Raw genomic sequence first — 20,801 nt, 5'->3', positions numbered from 1 at the left:
TTATACATGACAGTAGAATGCACTTTGACACAGCATACATAAGTGGGGTATAACTTCTCATTCTTCTGGTTGTACATGATGTAGAATCACACAAGTTGTATAGTCATATATGTACACAGGGATTCATTCTATCTTTCCTACCCCATAACTCCTCCTCTTCCTTTGCTCCCTTCTTCCTAATCCAAAGTTAACTCTGTTCTTCCTTAACCCCCAACCTTATTGTGAATTAGCTTCCCCATATCAGATAAAGCATTCAGCCTTTGGAATTGGCTTATTTCACTTGGCATGATCTTCTCTAGCTCCATGCATTTACTAGCAAATGCCATAATTTCATTCTTCCTTAAGGCTGAGTAATATTCCATTGTGTATATATACCACGTTTTCTTGTTTTCTTTATCCATTCATCTGTTGAAGGGCATCTGAGTTGGTTCCATTGTTTGGATATTGTGAATTGAGCTGCTATAAACATTAATGTGGCTGGGTCACTGTAGTATGTGATTTGAAGTCCTTTTGGTATAAACCTAAGAGTGGCACTGATAAGTGGGTCAAATGGTGCTTCCATTCCAAGTTTTCTGAGGAATCTCCATACTGCTTTCCAAAGTGGTTGCACCAACTTGCAGTCCCACCAACAATGATGAGTGTGTCCTTTTCCCCACATCCTCACCAACATTTATTGTTGCTTGTCTTTTTGATAATTGCCATTCTGACTGGAGCGAGATGAGATCTTAGAGTAGTTTTGATTTACGTTTCTCTAATTGCTAGAGATGTTGAAGATTTTTTCATATATTTGTTGACCAATCTTATTTCTTCTTCTGTGAAGTCTCTATTCAGTTCATTAGCCCATTTAGTGACTGAATTATTTGTAGGGTTTTTTGGTATTAATTTTTTCCAGTTCTTTATATATCCTGAGGATTAGTGCTCATTCTGATGTGCATGTGGTAAAGATTTTCTCGGATTCTGTAAGCTCCCTCTTCACGTTATTATTTCCTTTGCTGAGAAGAAATTATTTAGTTTGAATCCATCCCATTTGTTGATTCGTGATTTTACTTCTTGCACTTTAGAAGTCTTGCTAAGGAAGTCAATGGGGCTGGGGTTGTGGCTCAGCAGTAGAGCACCCACCTCTTACGTGTGAGACCCTGGGTTCAATCCTCAGCACCCCATAAAAATAAATAAACAAAATAAAGATATTGTGTCCATGTATAACTAAAATTTTTTTTAAAAGGAAGTCAAATCCTAGGCCAACATGGTGAAGATTTGAGCCTAGTTTTTCTTCTCTTAGGTGCAGGATCTCTGGTCTAGTGCCTAAGTCTTTGATCCACTTTGAATTGATTTTTGTGCAGGGTGAGAGATAGGGGTTTAATTTCATTTTGTTACATGTGAATTTCCAATTTCCCCGCACCATTTGTTGAATAGCCGCCTATCTTTTCTCCAGTGAATGTTTCTGGTGCCTTTGTCTAGTGTGAAATAATTGTATTTATGTGGGTTTCTCTCTGTGTTTCTATTCTGTTCCATTGGTGTTCAAGCCTGTTTTGGTGACAATACCATCCCGTGTTTGTTACTATGGCTCTGTAGTATAGTTTAAAGTCTGGTGTTGTGATACCTCCTGATTCACTCTTCTTGCTAAGGATTGTTTTGATTATTCCGAGTCTCTTATTTTTCCAAATGAATTTCATGATTGCTTTTTCTAGTTCTATGAAGAATGTCATTGGGATTTTAATAGGAAATCCCAATGTATTAAATATGTATGATACTTTTGATAATATAGCCATTTTGATAATATTAATTCTGCCTATCCAGAAGCATGGGAGATCTTTTCATCTCTAAGGTCTTCTTCAATTTCTTTTTTTAGTGTTCTGTAGTTTTCATTGTAGAGGTGAATGAACTCTTTTGTTAGATTGATTTACCCAAGTATTTTTTAAAGCTATTGTGAATGGAGAAACTTTCCTAATTTCTTTTTCAGTGGATTCATCACTGATGTATAGGAACCTGTTTGATTTATGGGTGTTGATTTTATATCCTGCTACTTTGCTGAATTCATGTATTAGTTCTAGAAGTTTTCTGGTGAACTTTTTGACTCTTCCAAATATAGAATCAGTCCTATTTTGCCTTCTTTCCCTATTTGTATCCCTTTAATTTATTTCTCCACTCTGATTGCTCTGGCTAGAGTTTCAAGGATGATGTTGAATAGGAGTGATGAAAGATGGCACCCTGGTCTTGTTCCAGTTACAATATTTTTCCATTTAGAATGATGTTGGCATTGGGTTTAGCGTAGATAGCTTTTACAGTGTTGAGGTATGTTTCTACTATCCCTAGGTTTTCTAATGTTTTGAGCATGAAGGTGTACTTATTTTTTCAAATGCTTTCTTTGCATTAAGTGAGATGAGTAGGCTTTTGATGGTATTTTTTATTTCATTGCTTGATATTGATCTGTTTAAATAGTGTATGTTCTCCTGATTCAGTTTGGGTAGGTCATATGTCTCTAGAAATTTGTCAATGTCTTCAAGTTTTTTTATTTTATTGGCATATAAATTTTCAAAATAGTTTCTAATTATCTTCTGTATTTCAGTAGTGTCCATCATGATATTTCTTTTTTCATTACATGTTTTGGTGTTTAAGTTTTTTCCTCTTTCTCTTCATCAGTGTAACTAAGGGTTTATCAATTTTATTTTTTTTTCCAAATACCAACTTTCTGTTTTGTCAATTTTTTGAATTTTTTCATTCATTTCAATTTCATTGATTTCAGCTCTGATTTTAATTATTTCCTGTCTTCTACTGCTTTTTTTCTGGTGATTTGCTCCTCTTTTTCTAGGGATTTGAAATATAATTTTAGGTCATTTGTTTATTCACTTTTTATTCTGTTAATAAATGAGCTCAATGCAATGAATTTTCCTTTAATACTTCCTTAATAGTGACCCAGAGATTTTGATATGTTGCATTGGTATGCTTATTTACCTCTAAGTGCTTTTTAAAATTTCATCCTTGATTTCTACTGTTATTCAGTCACCATTATTTGGTCTCCGGATGTTATAGAAGCTTTTAGTTTTTATTTTATCATTGATGTCTAATTTCATTCCATTGTGATTTGATAGAATGTAGGGTGTTATGCCTATTTTGTTTATTCTCTATTTGCTGATTTTTACTTTTTTATTTTTCACTTCAACCTCATGGAATAGTTTGCTGAAAATATTCTGCTATATAGAGTTTCTACATGTGAATCCTTTTAAGTTTTGTTTATAATGGAAGCTTTTTATTTAATCTTCAAACCTGAAACTTAATTTTGCTGTATATAAAATTATTGGTTTGCATTCATTTTCTTCCAGAGCTTGAAATATATTGTCCCAGGACCTCCTAGCTTTAAGGGTCTGGGCTGAGACATCAGCTGAGATCTGAGTTGTTTTCCCCCTATATGTAATTTGGTATTTTTTTCTCGAGGACTTTATGCCCCTAATATTCTACCTTCATTCTGTATTTTAGTCATTCTCACTGTGAAGTGCCTGAGTGTGGGTCTGCTATAATTTTATGTAATTTGGGATCCTGTAAACCTAGAAGTGGTTGATCTTCCATTTCATTCTTTGGTTCAGGTAATATTCTGATATTATGTCATTGAAAAGATTGTGCATTCCTTTGGTTTGTATCTCTACCCCTTCATCTATCCTGATAAAACTTACATTTGGCCTTTCATGTTATCCCATAATTCTTGGAAGTTCTGTTCATGGTTTCTTACCATCTTTTTGCATGGTCAATTTTATTTTCAAGATTATATATTTTGTCTTCGTTGCCTGAGGTTCTGTCTTCCTAGTGGTCTAGCCTGTGGGTGATGCTTTCCATTCAATTTTTAAATCTGTTGCTTGCTTAATTTTGAAGATTTCTGCTTTTATTTTTCCAGAATCTCTGCCTGTTTTTTGAAGTGGTCTTTCATTTCCTGTATTTTCTCTCTGATTTCATTTCTTATACCATTCTTTACTTTGCAGATCAGTTTAGCTATTTGCATTCTAAATTTCTTCTCTGACATTTCTTCTACTCTGTTACCAATGGATTCTCTTAGTGGAGCCTCTTGGTTTGTTTGGGGCACATTATTCCCTCATTTTTCAATGTTGTTTGTGTATTTTCCTAAATATTAGTATGGATCTGAGGTGGTACAGTTTCTACCTGGTATGACAAAAGTGTCCCTGAAGGTCTCCTCTACCTCACCTTTAAGGGGGGACAATATTCACAGCACCCAATGTGAACAATCTACAGCCTTAAGCCTTATTATAGCTTCTATTAAGACGTCTACAGTTTTGTACAATAAATACAAGTGATGTGTACAATTTTTGTTAACCACTAAATAGTCAGTTTGCTAAAAATGTTTACAATTTTAAATGGTGTACAAAGAGAGAACAGAGGTGGTGTAGGATGTGATGCCCCTGAGTGGAAGGAGAGAAGGTAGAAGTAAAAATTCATAGGAAGAATGAAAGAGGAATCCATAGAGGTTGGCTGTTAGCAGGAGAAAAGAAAGAAAGAGAATCTAGGGAAACAGATAAGTGAGAGAGAAAATATATACATAGAAAAAAAAATTTTAAGTAAAAATAAAAACAAACACACAATCAATCTGTAAAATACTATTCATATACCCCAGTCCTCAACAAACTGATGCATGAAAATACTTGTTTTCAAATATGGTAGAGATGTGAGTGAGGAGAAAAAACAATCTTTATGGAAAATTGAACAACTGTTTCCAATGGCTTTCAAAAGTTCGTAGCTTCTCTTCTCCGTGGATAGGTGGGGCTCTCTGGAGTTTGGTGGTAGTTCCAGTCTGATGGATGCTGGACTGGCCAGCTGGGAGAGCAATAGAAAGATGCCCTAAAACCTATTCCAACCCTCCGACCTGATGTAGCCAGCTCTGTCCATCCCCACACACTTCGAGGCTCCCAGAGCTGGGGTCAGCCTGGCTCTCTCCAGTCTCTCCAGTCCGTGCTCCCCGAGGAAAAATGCCCCTGGTCTCTGAGTTTTCACAGGACCACCTGGTCCAGACTGCTCATGTAGATCTAGTCTCTACTGATGGATGTGGGCTTCAGATACCCCAGGCTTGTCAGGTTGTAGTCCCAAGGTCTCAATGCTGTTCCAGCTTGTAGACAGACCACCAGGGGTGCGCTCACACAGAGGAGTGACCCTATGAAGAAGCAGCAAGGTGGTGGCCACTTGCACTCCCAGCAGGAAGACTTCAGGTGCAGCCAAACCTGCAGGCACCCCGACACTAGACCTCCAGGACCTGGCACGTGTCTCCAGACCGAGGTGGCTGCACCCTGAGATGATGGTGGTGGCAAAACTGCGGGCCCTCTGGCAATGACCTCTGGGCAGCAGCAGCAGTGGTGGCCCTGAGTATGAGCCTCTGGTGACAGTGGTCTTATTCTTTATTATTAATATACAATTCAAAATATAGTGAATTTGATGTTCTCTGACCACACATAGTTTTACCTACTTAGAGGTATTTATTAGTCTTAAAATGGTGGTTTGGGGGAGCACCCAGCATACTGATTTTACCTTTACTCTCAAAGGTAGGGGTAAAAGTGGCTTTGAAAGTTCAGTAGCAATCCTGCTGTGGATGGAGGCTGCTTGCATCATTGTTAAATATTAGCTGCATTTAGTTTATGTCTCTCAGGGATGATGTAGCTCAGCAGAGCTTGACCCCTGGGGAAGAAGAAACTGTTCTTCTTGGCTATCAATTGGTACCACTGGGGTGGACAACTACTTAAAGTATTATGTTATTTTTCACAAGATGCTGTCATATGAATACTGCGGCCTTTGTTCTCTGGGACTGCTGCCTCTGGAGGGTGGGGTGGTGATCTGGAGGTCCAGGGTGCTGGTTTCAATCCCTGTACCCGTCAGTTAGTTTCTCAGAAAAACCCTTGAACTCAGTGTGCCCGGTAGCCTTAACCTTTCTTTGTGTAGTTAGACATTAATGGCTATGACAGTTGCCGCAGTCCGGCTGCAGCAGAATAACCAGGGGGTGATGAGCAACTTGTGTAGATTGATACAGCAGGAGTGGGAGCCGTTTATTGTAGGACAGGAGGGGTATATATACATTCCACACAGCTTATCTAATTAACATAAACTAGATACAGCAGTCAACCAATAAGGAATCTCCACACTTAATGGCTCACTGGCGTTACTTCACAAAGCACTTCCTGTGGCATTTTGCCAGGCGCCATCCAGACTTGTTTACAGACTCTAATATTTCTCTGTCAAGATGCCAGGTGCCATCCTGACTTGTTTACAGACTCTAACAGACAGTGACATGGCAAAGCATGGTGCGGCAATGTAGGTGACACAGGGCCCTTCACCATTGCTTCTAGGGAAGCAAGTCAAACAATCAAGAAAGACATTCCCTGGAGTAGGAATGTCTTCACCTCTAAGTGGAAGGATGTGCACATGGGTTTGAAGCTGTAGGCTTGTATTTTGGTTAACCAACATAAAGCCAGTAGCTTTATTGAATTTTGATTATTGAAAGGCAAAGCAGATCAATGCCTGAACTTCAGAATCCTTTTACATTTCACAATGCACCATTTCCAAAGATTCCAGAGATACATCTTTGTGGGCTCAGAAATTCCTTCAGACTAAATTGAAGTTCTTGTTTCCCAGCTTCTGCAGCCGCTGGGTTTTCCCCAGGGAACATTTACTACTTGGCCTCGTATCCATCAGCCACTTGGTGCGTCTGTCTAGGTTCCTGAGTGCTGGTGTGCTCTGGACTTGGTCCTCTGAGGTCTGGTAACTGCTGTTTTGTGATAGTGACCTCTGCTCCTGGACTCTCCTTGCCAGCACCACCTCTGACTCCACTGTAGGGGTTGGAAACTGGCTTCCAGAAGGCTCTTTGCAGCCATCAATCAAAACTCCTCACTGGCCCCCTGCTTTCTTCAAAGTGATGTGTGACATGCAGAAAACAATAAGGAACTGTGTTGAGCCACTGACCATCAGGTGTGGGCACTAAGAAGCTAGTGTGCCTCATTTTAATTCAAGAAAGACCAGGGGCCATGGAACAACGGATCTGAGACAGGCACAGGCAGTGCCGCGGGAATACATCTGGCCTGAGCTATGTGAACGTTGAGCTTCGTTGTCTTGAATTTCATTCTCCTTGACACATTTTGTGGAATGAGTGTGGCATTTGGATGCTAATATAATTGTAGTCATCCTTCAGGATCTAAAGGAAATTGGTTCTAAGGCTTTCCCTTAAACCAGCACTCCCCACCCACCCCCAATCCATGCATGCTCAAGTCTGTCACATAAAATGAGCACTTGCAGTAACTACTGTCATCCTTCTGTAGACTTTAACACCCCTCTAGATGATGTATAATAAATAATGCAATGAAAACCTTTGTTCTGTTATGTCCCCCAAAAGCTCATGTGTTAAAGACTTGGACCCCACGGAAGCAGTGCCCAGCAGTGGGCTTCTGGGCAGTGACTGGATCTTGAGGGCTGCAAACTGGTTGGTGGATCATTCCGTTTGAAGGATCACTAACTTGAATGGCTGAATGGCCTATTTAGAGAAAGTGGGCACTGGGGATCATATATTTCCCACCCACCCCTCTTTCTCCTCTCTTTGTTTCCTGGCTGACATGAACTGAGTAGCTTTCCTCTGTCACTCTCTTTCCAAGAAGATGGTCTGCCTCGGCTCAGACCCAGAGTGAAGGAGCTGCTGATCATAGACTGAAACCTGACACCATGAACCAAAATAAATCATTTTTAAAAATATTAATTTGTTTATGTCAAGTATTTTGGTCACAGCCATGAAAAGCTAACACAAAAAGCTACATGAATAGTGGTTTATTGCATTTTTCAGAAAATAATGACACAAACAAAGTCTGTACACATCTAAGACAGGTGCAGTATTGTAGACCTAACTGCACAGCGCGCGTCAGCAACCACGAAACATGTTCCTTCCCTTGGTCGAGTCTGTGGAGGCAGAATCTGCAGATCCTAGGGGTGGAATGTATATTTAAACATTTTCCTGACACTTCAAGTCATGTGGTCTGAGTTGAGTGGCTTAGCTTCTCTGAACTTCTGTTTGCTCACCTTTAAGAGAGAATAACATGTATTTTGAAGAGCTATGGCAAGAATCAATAATTTTCTGAAAATAACGACACTTCCTATTGCAAAAATAGATGCTTAGTATATATTGAATAAATAAGTGAACAAATGAGCAAATATTTTGATTGTGTCTTGCTTCTAAAACAAACTTGGTGCTTTTTTGAAAGAGTAACACAGAAGTAAGACGAGTGCATCCTTACGGTTTCTCTGCAGCCCTCCATTCCCTCCCATTCCACCCCCACCACTTCAGTTTAGGCCTCGCCATCTCAGGAATGGAGTCCTGGAGTCCAGGAACAATGTCTGTCCTGGTCACCTTGTCAGAAGGACACTCCTCTCTCTGCCTTTGAATCCACCTTGAATGCAATTTTATATGCATCATATCTTGCATCGCCCACCAGCTTTTGAATCATCAAAGACCTAGTGCAGTTTTCAGAAGTCTAATTCTCTTATCATCATCCTATGGTATTCCCCATTTTTATGAAACAAAACAAAACACAAAACAAACATGGCCCATTTATTTGCAAGATATCCTAAATAACCTCATACCTCTCATGTTGCCTACACAGACAGATGGAGACAAAGCACTAATATTTGTTCATTTTTGTTGTCAAAATCTGTCTTTACCATTTGCTGAAGTCTATGAACATTCCTCTCTTTGCATAAACAATCCAATTTTTTTATTTTGGTCAAAATCTGTGAAGATGAAATCGAGTTTTCCTTCAGCCTTTCCTCTCCAACAATATGTTTCACTTGTATATTTACATGTACATGTGCACTGTGCCTATCCCCCAGCAGGGAGACACAGGATGGAAGAATAGCTGTTTGTTTTGAATCACTTTCCTCAGGACACTTGGACTCTTAAGCTCAGGTGAAACTTTGGTTTATTTATTAATTTATTTTGGTAGCAGGAATTAAACCCAGGGTGCTTACTCACCAACCCACATCCCCAGTCCCTTTTTTATATTTTATTTAGAGACCGTTGTTTAGGTCCTCACTAAGTTGCTGAGGCTGGCTTTGAACTCTTGGTCTTCCTGCCTCTGCCTCCCAAGTCGCTGGGATACATCCTGCCCGGCTTCTTCAGTGTGATTTTACTTGCATTTTGCCTCTGTGTGTGCTATACAGCTCTGCACCCCTGTGACCAAAATACGCAGATAAGACCAACCGCGAGGGGGAAACATTTTATTTGGCTCATGGTTTCAGAGGCTCAGTCCATGGTGGTCGGAGTCCACTGATCTGGGCAGAAGGAAACCAGAACATCACGGCAGAGGGAATGTGCTTGTCTCCTGGCTAGAAAGTGAAAAGAGGAAGGAGGGGAAAGGGGATGCAGGAATGATGCACCCTTTCAGGGCACGCCCCAGGGCCCGACCTCCTCCAGCCGTGCCCCACCTGCCTACAGTCACCACCCAGTCACCACCCAGTGTGTCCAGTCCAACTAGGATGGACTGATTAGATTACAGCTCTCACAATCCAGTCACTTCACATCTTAATATCTCTGCATGAAAAGGAGTTTTGCAGACACCTCAGATCCAAACCACGACAATGTGTGTTTGTGATGTCACCTGGACCTACTTGGTCCCTTTAAAAGGTAAAAATACATCTGATTTGTCCCATTCTGCTTCACACTGTGTCTTTCAACCTCTGCTAGGAGCTACGTGCGTCTTGCCTCTGTCACAGCCACCGTGCTTTGTGGTGCAATTGTTGAGGGCGTATAAAGGATTGGCCTTGAAAAGATGACTGAGGTTGAACATTCTTCTATGAAAAGTAAGTGTATATTAATGCATTCAGAGAAAGAAAATAAATCCTCCCTGTGATCCTGCAGGGGACAATGAAGTTTTTATTGCTGAGAGCTGGGAATCCATTCTTCATCCGTGTCACAGGAATGAGTAGGAAGGTTTGTTTTGTCACTAGCTGTAAAGAGGTCTTTGGTGCAAACCCACCCCTTCCCAATTATCATTTAGGACAGGTGTTACCTTCAGCCTTCCTGGCTCCTGACTTCATTGTTCTTGATTAATACAGGAGAGCAACAGAATGTATGAGATTTCCCATGACAGAAGGATACAGAGTGTAGCACTGGTTTGGAAGCCCAGGAGTCCGAGGGTTCTTCACTGGGTCAGAGTTTGCACAGTGATGAAGGTGGCACAAGGGGGCTTCTGGGAAGTGTAGTTGACAACTACAAATGTGCACAATGAATCCCGCCATTCTGTATAATAATACAAAACAAATAAAGTGAAGAAAAAAGAAAGTAAAGCCCCACACAGAGAGAAAACATAAGGGGTGAGAGCATGGTTGGGCAGGGGGCTCACTGGATAGTGGTCTTTCTATGATGCTTAAGAAGTACCTGCAGTTTCTGCCCAAGGCCGTCACACCTCCAGCCTCAGCACGTCACTCCGTGGAGGACACAGTCTTGGTAGCATCAGAGGGAATATTGCATCAGAGATGGCCCCTGACCCAATGAATCTTCTGAAAGGATACAAGCAACAGAGAAGATTCAGAAAAGTAAAGATCAGCAGAAGATGAGGCTCTAGTTCTACCACCAGAGGAAATTCATGATAAAACTACAACAATTAAAAGAGCAGAATGCCATGCTTTGCTTTGGGTTATGATGGAATGTCAGGAATTGGATGCAACTCCTTTCTTTAACATGCAAGACCACAAACTGTGTTAAAATTTGGTTTTCAGATACGGGAAACACACAGCTGAAGACAAGGCACCGGAAGGAAGGGGAGTGGGTGAGGTGAGGTTCACTCTGTGGCCGACTCAGCTCGCTGCCAGGAGCGGTTCCCAGGCAGAGCGCAGGGAGGCCCTGTGGGCCAGGTGTCTTCTGAAGTTGGGATGACAGAATGTACAGTTCACACAGGCTGGGCAACTCGAAGCCACGGGGACAAATATTAAATATTAAAGATGAGCTAGCCCTGAGGAGAAGTTTGGGCATTTGAGGAGACGTCGCCTGAGACTTCAACTGAGTAAGAAGGCTGGTCAAGACAATGGGAAATGAGCAGGGAGGACCACCCAAGGCCACCCTGGAAGCCTGGGGGTCCCATCAGGCAGAGTGAGTCCACGTGGTACCGTACCTGGAGTGCTAACCAGAGTATTTCCCTCTGACCAATTAGCTCTGGATTAAGGGCTGTTCTGAAGCCAACAAAGGTCATTAAAAATCAAGATTAGGAAGGATCGAGTGATTCCAGGTAATTTATCTGAATTTTAGTTCTTTGGGTATAAGCCTAGGAGTGGGATAAGTGAGTCAAATGGTGGTTCCATTCCAAGTTCCTGAGGAATTTCCATACAGCTTTCCATAGTGGTTGCACCAATTTGCAGTGCCACCAGCAACGTGTGAGTGGACCTTTTCCCCACATCCTTGCCAACAGTTACTGTGGCTGTATTCTTGAAAGCTGCCATTCTGACTGGAGTGAGATGAAATCTTACAGTAAAAGAGACAGGGGGCAGTGTGGAGATACCAGCTGAAAAGGTACAATTCACAATGTCCAGCATCTGAGCAAACATCATCAGACATGGGAGGAGGCCCTAAAAATTACCCCGAGTGACCAGGATGAGCAGTCATGGGAACAGACCAGGAAACGGCCCAGGGAACAGGAGTGTCAGGCACAGATGTCCAGGGGGCTGTTGGGAGTGTTTCACACAGAAATATCCAACCAAAACATCAGAGATGGGCTCCCCAGCACCTATGTAAAGTAGACGTTGAGTAGATTACACCCTCACAGGAAATGATGGGCTTACAGACACAGCAGTAGAACACTCCAGAAGAACCCTTGTTGAGAAAGCGAGACTGTCAACCAGAGAGAAAAATCAGTGACGTGTGGGACACCCAGAGGCTCCTAATGTGTACAAGTGAAATCCTGGAGAAAGAAGTAGTTGAGGAAATGTGGCTCTGCTTCTCTCACAATGAACAAGGATCTTAAGTACAGAAGCCCAAGGATTTAAATGAACCATAAGCAGAAAAACAAGGTGGGTCCTAACCATACTGCTTAACATGGGTGGGGGAAAAGTCTTCAGAGGGACAGGCCCAAGAGATATGCCACGTGTAAGGGTCATAGCACGTCGCCCAGGAGAGCGTTCACCAAAGACGCTGGCTGGAAGGCCACGCGAGGAAAAGGGAGAAGTCTGTATCCAGTGAGATTTTTAAAGTAAAGATCCAATAAATATATTTGGTGCATAAAAGCTGAACAAATTCACCATTAGCAACAAAAGACATGTTGAGCTCCTCCAATTAGAGTATTCCAGGTAGAAATATGGAGCTATCCGAAGGAATGCAGGACACTAGAAATGGCACATATGGAAAGATGTGTTTCCTTATTTGATAAAGTTTCTTCAAAAGATTATCAAAATGAGTTCAATTACCAGTTAAAGTTTCCAGTTCAAGAAACCAGAAAGAAATAACCCAATCAATAAATGGGCTAAGAACTGAACAGACACATTACAGAAAAAGAAATATAATCAATCAACAAATATATGAAAAAATGTTCAACATCTCTAGCAATTAGAGAAATTCAAATGAAAACTACTCAGAGATTTCATCTCAATCCAGTCAGAATGGCAGCTTTCAAGAATACAGCCACAGTAACTGTTGGCAAGGATGTGGGGAAAAGGTCCACTCACACATTGCTGGTGGCACTGCAAATTGGTGCAACCACTATGGAAAGCTGTATGGAAATTCCTCAGGAACTTGGAATGGAACCACCATTTGACTCACTTATCCCACTTCTAGATTTATAGAAAAAAGACTTAAAATTAGCATTACTACATGTTGAGAGCCACAGCCAGTTGGAATGGCCCCTGGCATTTTGCCAGAAGTAATGGTTGAGATGCGAGCCATTAATATGATGATAATTAAGTTAAGCTGTGTCAATAGGGTGGCCCCTGCTGCCTCGGGCGCCGGCTACTTTCGAGCTCTCCAAGGGATTCCTGGGGAGTTCGCGTTGGTTCGTGAAGTTCCAGTGGAGGGAGTTCCGGTTGGTGTGGTGTGTTCCTGGAAGGGCCGCATGGGTTCGTTTGCGGGAGTTCAGAAATAAAGTTTTGTTCCTGCTGAGTGGCTCGTGATTTGTGCCCAGCCAGACTGCAGCAACTACAGTGATGTAGCCACATCAGTGTTTATAGCAGCTCAGTTCACAATAGCTAAAGGATGGAATCAACCTAGGTGCTCTTCAACAGATGAATGGATAAAGAAAATGTGGTGCATATACACAATAGAATATTACTCAGCCTTAAGGAAGAATGAAATAATGGCATTTGCCAGTAAATAGACGGAATTGGAGAATATCATGTAAGCATAATAAGCCAATCCCAAAAAAACAAAGCCAAATATTTTCTCTGATATGTGGATGCTAATTCATGGTAAGTTGGTGGTGGGGTGGGGTGGGGGCGGGAGGGGCTAAGGAAGAATAGAGTTACTTTGGGTTAGATAGAGGGGAGTGAAGGGGGGGAGTAATGAGGCTAGGAAGACAGTAGAATGAATCGGACATTATTACCCTATGTGCATGTATGACTGCGTGGCCCGTGGGATTCTACATCATGTTCAACCAGAAGAATGGGAGATTAGACTCCATTTATGTATGGTGTGCATTTGCTGTCACGTATAACTAATTAGAGCAAATGAAAAAAGAAAGATGACATTTATTGGCACAGAAATTCTCAGACACATTGTATTATTATACACTGAAGTAAGAAAAATTAAAACAGAAAGAATATAACAGAATAAAACCAAAACAAGCAGAAAGAAAGAAAGAATTGAGAACAAAATTCAATAAAATTGAAAACATAAAACCAATGCAAAGTCAATCAAAGCAAAGCTGCACTTTTACATATTAATCCAATAGTTATGGACGGGGAGCAGGAGCCAGACGCCGAGTACCCATGGCAGGAATCATGCGGCAGGAACATCAAGGGACCACAGCAGCCTCAGAAGGAGGACACCCTGCGCTGCCTGAGGGTGGCACATCCTGAGAATGTGTCCGCAGGGGACATCAACGTTGGGCGATGTCACAGGGTGCAGGTCACAAACCTCGAAGGTGGATGCCAGGTATTGGACGTGGCTTCTTGGTGTCATCAAGAGGGACACTAAACAGTGTGAGAAGCAGGGCTGTGCAGCACAAACTGCCTGTGTTTTTAAAAATAAAGGCAGAACAAGTCCACTCTAAAGGAGAGCAGGGGTTGAAGGTGAAGGACACAGAGAAGCAGCTTCCCATTCCAGACCACCGTCTGGTGAGAGGTGCTGTGCGTCACCACACAGGCTGCTGCTCTCTTCTGCCATTGGCCGCCCAGCAAGGTTGCTCCCCCCAGAGCACCACAAACACGGGAGGAATGACAACTAAGGGTCACTAGGCCAGGGGAACTGCTCAGAGGGTCACTGTCTCCTGGGACAGCCTCGCTGACGGAAATGTCTGCATGAGGTGTGTGACCACGAGAGGGGATGCTTCAGCAATTCTGTGTCATGAATGTGACAAATTGGAGGGACTTTACCAATTCCGTGGCAGCTGCAATTTGCCAAAGAAGATCCATCTCCCCAAGAACCGTTCACAGCTCAGATTTAGTTCTACCCAACGTTGGAGGAAGAAGTGACAGTTCTATCCATCTTCCAGAAACAGAAGAGGGAGGAACACACCCTGAGACACTTAGGACAACAGCTTTCCCCTTAAATTCAAAAAGAGCGAAAGAGAGTACAAAAAATATGGAAGCCACAGAGAATGTCCTGCAGGAACCCAGGTCCAGACACCCCCAGGGAAGCATTAGCAAATCCAGCACAGGAATTCACGCACAGATAGTAAGACGTGGGTGTGGTCCACCTCCTAGTCTTCCTTCTCTCCTTTTCTTTGTATCTCTTTATCTCTGTATCATCTATTTTTCCATCTGTCTAGCAAAAGAATAATAGACCATCCATAAATCAAGCTTTTCCCCCAAATTCGGAACTTGTTCAGTATTCAGGAGTCAATACAATTCATTACACTAACAATCTAAAACAGAGAAAATCCACCTGACAGTATACTAATCACACAAAACAACAAGTCACTGCTATTCTTACACTCTTCCATGGAATATATGAAATGTCATTAATGAAATGCTTCCTGGGTTTGAGTAAAAATGAGCGTGTTGAGATTGCTCTTAGACTAAAGCACAGCTTCTGTCCTGGCTCACGTAGCTCTGTATCTGATCCAGGCTCCCCTTCCATCCTCCCCTTGGTTCAGATTTCGGGCTTGCTTTCTTTGGTGCATGACACAGAATGTATTACATTCTCCAAGTTCACATCCCCAGCCCTTTTTACACCCTATTTAGAGACAGGGTCTTGCAAATTTGTTTAGGGCCTTTCTAAGTTGCTGAGGTTGGCCTCCAACTTGCAATCCTCCTGTCTCAGCCTCTTGAGCCCCTGGGATTACAGGTGTGTGACACCGCACCAGGTATTCTTAACCCAAGCTGCCCCTGCTTTGAAAGTTCTTTGCCCCTTTTCACTTCTCTCCATCACTAGGTTTCATCCCGTGGTCACTTGATCAAGGGGACTTATCTGGAAAGTCTCTGTTTACTAATTTAAGTTGTAACTCTTTGCACCAACTCCTGTTTAGGGTCAATTCACATGATAACATGAAGTTCAGCTACTCATCTGTATATTTTACCACTCTTTCCCATTTGGCTCACAACAGGGCTTAGTGAATTTTTAATGAGTGAGTAAGTAAACGGCTTCTTCAACATGTTCATTTTTACTCAAGCCCAGGAAGCATTTTATTAATGGTATTTCAACTCATCAGGCAAGTAAACACTTGGGAGAAAATGAATACGTGCTAAGCGTGTCATTCTATCCATCTTTTTAAAATCTAGATGATTTATCATTTTAACTTCAGTGCCATATTGGAATATATTTATTAGTGTTTGTGGCTCATTCATTAAAGGGCTTTGCTCGTGCCCCAGTGTGCACTGAGCACAAGTGATTCAGCTGTAGATAAGACACAGGACAACCAAGGCTGCAGAGTGCACGGGCAGGTGGGCCCATTCTTTGGAGCTGTTTGCTTTTAGGAAAGAGAATGAAAGGAGTGGGACAAATTGCGGTTCTCTTCTGCCTTCCCCCCAAGACTAGTTAAGCTTGAAAGATGGCTCTTCATATAGTTCAATATCTAAGCCACTGAGGAAGGAAAGGGATCAAAGCCAGGAGTCCACCCTCCTCTGGCCCTGGGACTGCTTCCCTAAAGCATTGCTTCATCTTCTACGAGTCTTTCTAGAAGAGCATGAAAGCACGAGTGTGTACAGTCCATCTATTAGGAAGAGAAGGACGTTAGTCACTCACCTGAGTTTAAGGGAAACACAGTTTGGACCTTTCCACATTCACACATGCACAGCTGCTTCATTTTTGCAGCAAGACAGGAGTGTGAATGCATCACGATGAATACAACTGGCCCCCTACTGAGTTTCTAGTTTTCTGTTACATGAGCCTTTTGATAAATATATCATGTGTTGTAATTAAGATAATATCATTGAGAAGTAATATTTAATCAATTAAAAAATAGAAAATGTTGACCATTCTAATATAAAATATTCTGATTACGTGTCTTCTATAGAGGAGAGTAGAGAAGGCCAGTAACTGTGACTTCCTCGTGGATTACAGGGCCAGAGGGTCAGTCATCAGGCAAGAGTGGGTAGACACCGAATCACACCCGGGGAATACCAAGTTATAGCTAGTTTCTTTTTCTTGGGAGCACAAATAAGAATTCTTTCCTAAGAATGCCCCATCAAGGTGGGCATAGTGTAAGTGCCTGTCGTCCCAGTGAATTGGGAGGCAGGAGGATTGCGAGTTCAAGGCCAGTCTCTGCAATTTAGCAAGGCCCTAAACAACTTAAAGACCCAGTCTCCAAAAAAAAAAAAAAAAAAAAAAAAAAAAAAAGCCCCCTCAGATTTAGCCTGATTCTCACAGCATGCACATGCTCTGTAAGAAATCCCTGCTACTCCAAGAAACGTCTCCTTAAGCTTGTGCATCTAGGAGTAAAGGCAACCTCTGTGACCAGCTGTTGGGTCAACTCGGAATTCTCTGCCAGGACACCCCTAAATCTGCACGGAGGGGGAGGAGCTGGAGGGAAGGGGCGGCCTGCGGAAGGCAGCACCCGCTGTCCTAGAGCCCAGGCACCAAGGCAGCCCAGGGAAGCGTCACGGGGCAGTGGTCAATGGGAACGGAGAGCCATCATCCGGAACGGACACCAGCTGCTGCCCGGTGCCCGTCACCGCCGTCACGCAGCTGCTGCGGGCCTTTCTGACAGCGCGGGCCTTGGCAGCTGTCAGACCTGCTCTGGGATTGGCAGGCCCCGCAGGGAGTCCCCGTGCCTCCTTGTCAGCCTCACAGGACGGCTGCCCTCAGAGAGGGACCTTCCCAGCAGCCCAGGTCTCCAACAGGGGGATCCGCGAGGGGGCGGCGGCCTGCGGGCCGGGAGACCACTGCCTGGACCCCAGCGCCCTGCTGGGCTGCTCCCCGCCGGGCTCCCCTTGGCCTGCCCCTTTCCCTGCCCCTTGGCCTGCCCCTTGGCCTGCCGCTTCGCCTGCCCCTTGGCCTGCCCCTTGGCCTGCCCCTTTCCCTGCCCCTTGGCCTGCCCCTTGGCCTGCCCCTTGGCCTGCCGCTTGGCCTGCCCCTTGGCCTGCCCCTTGGCCTGCCCCTTGGCCTGCCGCTTGGCCTGCCCCTTGGCCTGCCCCTTGGCCTGCCGCTTGGCCTGCCGCTTGGCCTGCCCCTTGGCCTGCCCCTTGGCCTGCCCCTTGGCCTGCCCCTTGGCCTGCCGCTTGGCCTGCCGCTTCGCCTGCCCCTTGGCCTGCCCCTTGGCCTGCCGCTTGGCCTGCCCCTTGGCCTGCCCCTTGGCCTGCCGCTTGGCCTGCCCCTTGGCCTGCCCCTTGGCCTGCCCCTTGGCCTGCCGCTTGGCCTGCCGCTTCGCCTGCCCCTTGGCCTGCCCCTTGGCCTGCCGCTTGGCCTGCCCCTTGGCCTGCCCCTTGGCCTGCCGCTTGGCCTGCCCCTTGGCCTGCCCCTTGGCCTGCCGCTTGGCCTGCCCCTTGGCCTGCCGCTTGGCCTGCCCCTTGGCCTGCCCCTTGGCCTGCCGCTTGGCCTGCCCCTTGGCCTGCCCCTTGGCCTGCCGCTTGGCCTGCCCCTTGGCCTGCCGCTTGGCCTGCCCCTTGGCCTGCCCCTTGGCCTGCCGCTTGGCCTGCCGCTTGGCCTGCCCCTTGGCCTGCCCCTTGGCCTGCCGCTTGGCCTGCCCCTTGGCCTGCCCCTTGGCCTGCCGCTTCGCCTGCCCCTTGGCCTGCCGCTTGGCCTGCCGCTTGGCCTGCCGCTTGCCCTGCCCCTTGGCCTGCCCCTTGGCCTGCCGCTTGGCCTGCCCCTTGGCCTGCCCCTTGGCCTGCCGCTTCGCCTGCCCCTTGGCCTGCCCCTTTCCCTGCCCCTTGGCCTGCCCCTTTCCCTGCCCCTTGGCCTGCCCCTTGGCCTGCCGCTTCGCCTGCCCCTTGGCCTGCCCCTTTCCCTGCCCCTTGGCCTGCCCCTTTCCCTGCCCCTTGGCCTGCCCCTTGGCCTGCCGCTTCGCCTGCCCCTTGGCCTGCCCCTTGGCCTGCCGCTTGGCCTGCCGCTTGCCCTGCCCCTTGGCCTGCCCCTTGGCCTGCCGCTTGGCCTGCCCCTTGGCCTGCCCCTTGGCCTGCCGCTTCGCCTGCCCCTTGGCCTGCCCCTTTCCCTGCCCCTTGGCCTGCCCCTTTCCCTGCCCCTTGGCCTGCCCCTTGGCCTGCCGCTTCGCCTGCCCCTTGGCCTGCCCCTTGGCCTGCCCCTTTCCCTGCCCCTTGGCCTGCCCCTTTCCCTGCCCCTTGGCCTGCCCCTTTCCCTGCCAGGCAGCGTCCATACACACACACTGGCCTTTCCTTCCCGCTCCCCGGGGCTGGGCACCCGGTGGCCTCCTCAGGCTTGTCCTTACACTCAGCGCTTCCGACTAGATGTCTCTCAATGCTGAAGGTCATGCTGATCACCTTAAAGCTCCAACAGGTCAATCTGTGGCCATGACGGGCCATTGTGAGGACTGAGCGATGACCCCCATGTCACCAGCTAAAGATCAGTGCCCCGGGATCAGTGCAGCCTGGAAGCTGCTTTCTCAAAATGAAATTCACTCTTAAGGAGTTACGGTCTTAAATGTTTTAATTGGAAGGATTTTAAAATTAAGAGCAGAAGAGGGCACGTGCCTTTCACCAGTCATGACCAGCATGGTAGCCCCCACAGAGCCCGAGCAGGCACCAAGGCCCGCAAGCTGGCCTTGTTTAAAGGACACCCAGGCACACACCAGGCCACACCGAGCCTCCTCTAGGGTGGGATTGTGGCTTTGACACTTCAAGAATATTGTGTCAGTAGGAGATGACGGCCTACAAGGAGTGAGTGGTCAGAACGTCCCGTGTCCACATATGGATACAGGGCCAGGTACCTCCAGTGTGCAACCATGTAGGTAGGATGTGTCAAGCAAAGTACATTCCACTGTCACGATTAACTAAAAAGAGCAAATAAAAAATTAAAAACAAAGAAAAAAGGAATCCAAGCTCAAATAAAAATAGAATAGACTGCTTTAGTGCCTTAGTTCCACGACTCATTGTCCTGGAACTCATCCGTTCAGAGGACGCTCTGCAGTGGATTTTAATAAACTCAGAGTTGGGTGGCCCTCAGCACAGTCTACTTTTAGAACATTTATTCACCCCAGAAAGAACCCCAACCCATGTTCTGTCCCTCCCCATCCCTCACCCCACAGTCCACACAGCACAGGACAAGGATAAATGGATTTTCCATCTCTGTAGATGATTCTGTTCTAGATGCTTCACATCAGAAGAATCATGCAACGTCCGTCTTTGCTGACTGGACTCTTTCACTCATCATAGTGTTAAGTTCATCCACATTTTGGCATGTTACACAATCTCACTCCTTTTTATTGCTGGGTAATGTTCTATTTTGTGAATAAAGTACTTTTATTTAACTGTCCGTCATTGATGGGATCAGGGTGCTCCTGTTATTTTGCTTTATCAACACTGCTACTGTGAACAATGTAGTTTTGTGTGAACAAATATTACAAACTATTGAGTGCTGTGGTCACTATGAGTCATCATCGGGCAAATCCCAGCTTGCTCAGCTCTGGGCACCAGGTCATGCTGTGATGATCTTTCATTCCTCAGTTACAGATGTCTAAGAGTAGCTTCCAGGTTAGATGTTGTATATTCCATTGTATAAATCGCCAAACTCTTGCCAAGGTGCCTTTCATATTTTTATACTTACATGTGCCTACTTCACATTCTCAGCATGCACTGACACCTCGTTTTTCCACATCCTCACCAGATGTCGCCTGCCCATCATTTTTTAGGTTCTCTTATTATAAGAGTGGCCTGTGTCTCTGTGTGACCTTGTTTGCACTCCCTCCTGCACAGTGGGGCTAACGCTTTGCACATGCATATTTGCCATCTCATACCCTGCTGGACGGGCCGTGTCCAGGTCACTTCCCATGTTCTGTCTGGATTGCGGTTGTTGTTGTTGTTTTTATCCTTAGAACTACATTTAAAAATAATTTACATCTCAGAAAAACAAAAAATTGTCAGAGTGTGAGTTGCTGATACTTCCCCCACTCTATGGCCTGCCTTTTCATCCTCCTAATTAAGTCTTTCACAGAAGAAAGTATCTTAATTTTTGGTGAAATCCAGTGTATGAGTTGTAACTATAATGGGCTGTGCTCTTGGTGTTGTGGCTAAGATCTCTGCCTAGT

General features: G+C 45.0%; 1 long non-coding RNA gene across 2 annotated transcripts; it reads right to left on the bottom strand.

The window, feature by feature from the left end:
* Positions 1-7,785: 7,785 nt before the first annotated feature.
* On the bottom strand, positions 7,786-18,331 carry LOC308650127. Of its 2 annotated transcripts, XR_014022255.1 has the most exons (5): positions 18,285-18,331; positions 14,081-17,540; positions 10,403-10,524; positions 10,035-10,264; positions 7,786-9,351 (listed from the first exon to the last, which is right to left on the bottom strand). It is a non-coding gene; the product is annotated as an uncharacterized lncRNA (long non-coding RNA). The 2 variants fall into 2 exon arrangements; XR_014022256.1 differs by lacking the exon at positions 18,285-18,331 and having other exon boundaries at positions 14,081-17,598.
* Between the last annotated feature and the right edge of the window lie 2,470 nt (positions 18,332-20,801).

Source organism: Spermophilus citellus (genome assembly GCF_964194105.1).
Source record: "Spermophilus citellus genome assembly, chromosome: 5".
Lineage (NCBI taxonomy): Eukaryota > Metazoa > Chordata > Mammalia > Rodentia > Sciuridae > Spermophilus > Spermophilus citellus.
Note: the sequence above shows the minus strand (reverse complement) of the source record. Positions and strands in the feature narration are given on the sequence as shown.